The sequence below is a fragment of the Echinops telfairi genome, unplaced genomic scaffold (assembly GCF_000313985.2).
Source record: "Echinops telfairi isolate 266 unplaced genomic scaffold, ASM31398v2 ScPeMD7_31;HRSCAF=116, whole genome shotgun sequence".
Taxonomy (NCBI): domain Eukaryota; kingdom Metazoa; phylum Chordata; class Mammalia; order Afrosoricida; family Tenrecidae; genus Echinops; species Echinops telfairi.
The window spans coordinates 9,048,438-9,054,021 of record NW_022103928.1 but is presented as its reverse complement, the minus strand read 5'-3'; the positions used below and the strand labels follow the sequence as shown (position 1 = coordinate 9,054,021).

The window sequence follows — 5,584 nt, the reverse complement described above, 5'->3', positions numbered from 1 at the left end:
GGCCTGACCTGAACAGGGACCAAGGGCAGTTGTGTAGATTCAAGGATAGTATCCTGAATTGTCCTATTGCTTCCAACTTTATCCTGGTGCTAAATTGTAACTTCTTTCTTCCCTAATAAATCCCGTCACTGGGAGTGTCGTCTGTGAGCGCTGTGTGCCCATCACCACAAATGACTGGAACCAGCAGAGGGTTAGAGGGCGCCATGGTGAGGATGGCTGTTGTCAGAATTGGTGAAACAGTTGGAGAGTAGACATAGGTCTGACTGCTACCTCATAGTAATCAACCTTAGATTGATCTTGATTCTCTTTCCCGCCTCTTGATGTTAGAAGAGATCCAATGCTATGCCTTCTTTCGATTATCATAAATATCCCTATACATAGGAAAGACAAAATTTTCTTATCATTTGAGAAAGATACTCAACTATATTTTAAGCCTGTCGGGTCAATTTGGATGGGTAACAGCTGAGGTTGTTTCGTTTTGTTATTTGGATGAAAACTGACAGTGTTAAGCTGCGTTCTCTAGTGAAACAAAACCAGTTTTATACATACACGCATGCACAAAGATATATGGTTGGGGGCGACAATAAGAAAGAGAGAGCAAGACAGGAAGGGAGGAAGGAAGGGAGGGAGGGAGGAATTTATATAGAGAAAGTGACTCACATAATTGTGGAAGTGGCCAAGTCCAGTCCAGGTCAAGACTGTGGGTCAGGGTCATAGACAGAAGGCTTCTTTTGAATCATGTGGTGCCAGGGCCAAAAAACAGGAAGTTGAAGATGAAGAAACAAGACCACAGGTGGTGGAGGCAGAGGCCGATGAACCTAAGGTTAGTAAGTCAGATGCCCAAGGTTGGCAGGTCAGGTGGCAGGCTCTGATGTCTCCCAGAGTCAGCAATAAATATGAAGGGCTTTTGGCTCATGTTCAAGAACCAGAGACTGATGAGTCAGGTGCAGGATGCAGACCAGAAAGAAGAGATCCGGCTTTCCCACAGCATCATCTTCTATATGAAGTAGGCCGCACCCTGAGGAAGCATCATCCGGGCAGGGAGCGCTTCACTCTAACATTCCCACAACTGCTTTGCTGTTCATAACCAATCCCAAAGTGGAATTGATTATATTACGTTAGATCAAATCATGGGGGGAAAGTTTCAAATGTCAAACTACTGAGAATCCTGGTCTACCCAAGTTGACACAAAACTTGCCGTTCACTCTGATGATGAAAAATGGCTGGTTATGTTTATGAGTTTGATGCTTCGTTTTGTTTCACATGGGTTTCTTGTACTGGTTTTTCTTTCGAGTATTGCATTAAAATTTGACTGACTTAGACTGCTACGTGGTTGGGTGCTCCCTTAAATTTTGTATCTGAGTCAGGGACCTCACTCAGTGGACTCTACCTCAGTGCAATGTTACATGTGAAAGATGTCGCCAATGCTGCCCTGTCTTTGTGACTGCTCTCTGTTTGACTTCATTGTTGAGCATATTGTGTCAATTTATCTCACTGGGGATTTTCCATCGATCCTCTGCTTTATCAGACCTGGTATCCTTTACTAATAGTTGGTCTTTCTGGATGACGTACTCCAAATAAACAAGGAGCATTCCAGTGGCATTTCTTCTGAGACCGATGTGTTTGTTGTGGTATATTAAACATTTCTTGGCAATATAACCCCATAAATCAAGTGCAATTCTGTTCACTTCTCTGGCTGGCATCGGTGCATGAGCAATTGAAATGATCAAAGTGACTTTTTTGCCTTTTAGAACTTTTAAAAGGTTTCTTTACAGTATAGTTTCCCAGGGGCCTGCATCATTTAATTTCGTCACTGCTGCTTCCTTGGCCATTGAAGTAGCTGCTTCACTAAGCGCTGGCAGAGAATGGTGGTTAAAGGCATGAGTGGAAGCCAGATGACCTGAACCTGAACCTTGACTCATCTACCTCATCCTTGGACACACAGGGGTGTAACTTCACCTCACTACGCCTGCTTTCTCATCTGTGAACTTCTCTAATAATTATAACCGCCAGCTCACAAAGCACCCAGCTCATGAAGATACTGAACTCACCCGAGCTCATTTCCTTTCTTTTCAAATATGATTGCCAAGCAAATATGATCTAACATGGAGAGTTAAACATGATTATGCATGCAATGCCCTGGGCACGGTGCCTGGCACACAGTAAGTAGAGAGTAAATGATGGCTATTATTATTTTCTCCAGTTTTGACAGGAGCAAATATCTCCCGTGGCTGATTCATGGACTGTTGAAAATGGAAGTAATGGTAAAAGGATGAAAGGGCTTTGTGTATTCTATAAGGATTGACACAGTGGCTGTGACAATGGGCTCGCACTTATCAACAATGGTGAGGCCGTCACAGAGGCAGCAGTGTGAGGCTCTGTTTTACGTAGTGTTGCTCTGAGTCAGAGCTGATTTAATGCTGCCTAATAATAACAAGGCCAATGTAAGTGTGTTAGTCTGGGTTGACTAGAGAAACAAAACCAGAGAAAAACATGTGTAAGAGAGAACTTTATATCAAGAAGTAATTTTGCATCAATAAAACATCCCAGCCCAGTCCAAATCAAATCCATAAGTGTGGTATTCGCCCATAAGTCCGATATTAGCCCAGGAATTTCTCTTCAGACTCATGCAGCACATGCAGTAATGCTGAATGCAGGAAGATCACAGGCCCATGGGTAGAAAGTCCTGTGGATCCAATGGCAGCAGACTCATCCCCAGCGCTCTGGCTGATATCAGCATGGCTCCATGTATCTTGTCAACAGGAGTATATAGCAGCGTGAGAGAGTTCCCAGAATACTTATAAGACAGCCACACCCACAAGGAGGGGTCATCAGGCTGCGACCTGATTGACAGACTAGACCCACACCTTCATTCTGTTATCAAGTTAACATGAAATTATGTTAACTACCACAGGAAGGATTTTTTCTGTTCCCAATTTATTTATTGTGAATTAGATGAAGACTTACAGTTTTCCAGTCAACATTTTATATGCATTTTGTTTCATATCGCTGTTTCCTGTTTCCATTTCTGCTTCTTTCCTAATTCTTCTGAGCTTTGCCCTTTTGATTTTAAATAGTTGATTATTCTATGATGTGTGTACCTTCTGAGTATCACTGTTCCCTTGATAGGCCTGTCTGTTTTTGATTGAAAACTGAACCATGGTGGCGAGTTCACTGCCAAACCTGAAGGGTGACGAAGGGCCATAGTCCTAAGGGACCATCAGTCTCTGTCCAACCAGCAAGCTTGGTCTTGGTTATCAGTTTGGATTTTGTTCCGCATTTCCCTTCCTCTCTATCCAGGACCTTCTGCTGAGATCCCTTTCACAACAATTAGGGGCATAGCCAGTCACCCTTTAGTTGTACTCATCTCAGGTTGCAGACACTGATGTCAGGGTGTTCATTCACCGGTGAATGAATTATTTTTATGTGTCTTTGAATTTCATCACTCTTTTCCTTCAGATGGGGAGAGCCCGGTAGTTGCACCGTAGATGGCCACTCACACTCTTAAGACCCCAGTCACTAGTCCCCAAAGTAGAATGTCTACAAATATTTGTGAACTATATCACACCAACCAACTTTGCTGTTCCCCCGAGTCTGTGGTCCCAGGCCCTCAGCCCCAGAGACTCATTCTAGATGGGATTATTTTTGAAATGATTTCCAGATACCATTCAGCAACTGAAACTATAATTACAGGGCACTCAAGAAAGCAATCAACTCCTTTAATCATCCTCAGGCATGTGAAATTGTTGAAGATCACGGGAACTCATAGGGACTTGGGTAATCTTTCACGTACTTATTCATTTGGCAAATATTTAATGATACACTACTATGTATCAAGCATTGTCCGGACACTATTCTATGGACGTGACAGCAAGGAAATCAGAACCAGAATATCATAGGCTTATTATATACCGTTAAACATCTACGTATACCCAAATTAAGATTTCAGGGGGACATTGGCTAGATAAGTTTATGGTTCTAGGAAGATGTCTAGGCTAAAATATAGAAACTTGGGAGTTATCCCTGTGTGCCATCAAGTTGATTTTATAAGTTACCTGTTTGGTTGCTAACTGCAAGGTGAGCAGTTTAAACCCACCAGAGAATCTGAAGAAGAACGATGAGGCTTTCTGTTCCCATAAAGAGTCACCGTCTCGGACACCCACATTGGCAAGTCCTATACGGTTGTTAGGAGTTCCGGTCAGCTAGTGGGTTTGCTTTTTGGCTGTCTTCTCAGATGGCTCATGTCGTAGCAGCAGGGTGGCGATCGGATGACTCCTGTAAACAGGTCCTCAGGTGAGCCTGTAAACAAGTCCTCAGGTGAGCCTGTAAACAGGTCCTCAGGTGAGCCTGTAAACAAGTCCTCAGGTGAGCCTGTAAACAGGTACTCAGGTGAGCCTGTAAACAGGTACGCAGGTGAGCCCTATTAGTATCTCCTGGCTCTACGTATGCTGTGCTTTACGCCTCACTTTCAGCTGACTGCTAGAAGAATCTTCATGCGTCCTAGCATTTTCTGGAGAAAAATGATTTTTAATGTTTGGTGAAGATTTAACTCAAGGGGAGGCACCGTTATCTAGTAACCATTCCACAATTGTTGAAAACAGAAATAGTCTCTACTTTTCAATTAGCAGTGTGTATGTATGTCTATTTGACTTTCCCAAAAAATTAGTAAAATGAGTGCATCAAAGGCTGTTAGCTTTTAACAGCTGGATTAGATAAAGAAGAAATCAGATGATCATTGACTTCCCTGAGATGGAAGAGTATACCACAAATATATTACTAAACAGAAAAAAAATATGGTTGGCTTTTAAGTTCAACTACAGTTCTCAAAGATGCCACCCAATGGACAAAGTGCTACTGGACAAGGGAGGAAATGGGGAGCAGTCCCTGGGAATGATGGTGCTGATAAGAAGGCTCAGGACTCCGGAGGTGGTGGTCTTGCAATAAAGGTCAGCTGCAGTTGATGCAAAAAACAGCAGAATTTCAGAAGCCATGGGGAAGTCAAAGTCTGGAATTGAGATTGAATGAAGTAATTGGATAACGTAGTGAAGATAAAGCCAGGCAAAGGGACGGCTTGGGCTGGATGACCGTCAGGACCCTTTCAGGAAGCGACATTTGCCCTGCGTATAAATGGGTTGGATAAATTTGTATATACAGGCCCTACAGTTAAGGCAAAATTTGGATATTGTATTATTATGATTGAAGGTAGGAAATAAAATTGCATGGAAAATTGGGAGGGAAGGTTGTTAACTCTGAAATCTATAGGAACAAATTTCTTTGGGAATTATTATGCCAATTTACACTTTCAACAATGGGATGAGAGCCCACAATATGCATCCCATCATTTTGGGTCTGATTTTCCCGTGTATCACAAAAAATAGAATTGCCCAGTCTTTATTTTACACTTGCTTATCTTGTGCAATGTCGAATGGATGCATTAATTATGATTGCTCTTAGCTTTTCTTTTTTTCTTTTAATCATTCTATTGGGGGCTCATACAACTCCAATCACAATCCATGCATACATCTGTTGTATGTCAAGCACATTTGTACATCTGTTGCCATCATTATTCTCAAAACATTTGCTT

At 42.4% G+C, this 5,584-nt stretch overlaps 1 pseudogene; it reads left to right on the top strand.

Annotated features, from left to right (window-relative positions):
- Nucleotides 1–4,808: 4,808 nt before the first annotated feature.
- Nucleotides 4,809–5,213, top strand: LOC101644982 (annotated as a pseudogene).
- The last annotated feature ends 371 nt before the right edge of the window (nucleotides 5,214–5,584 follow it).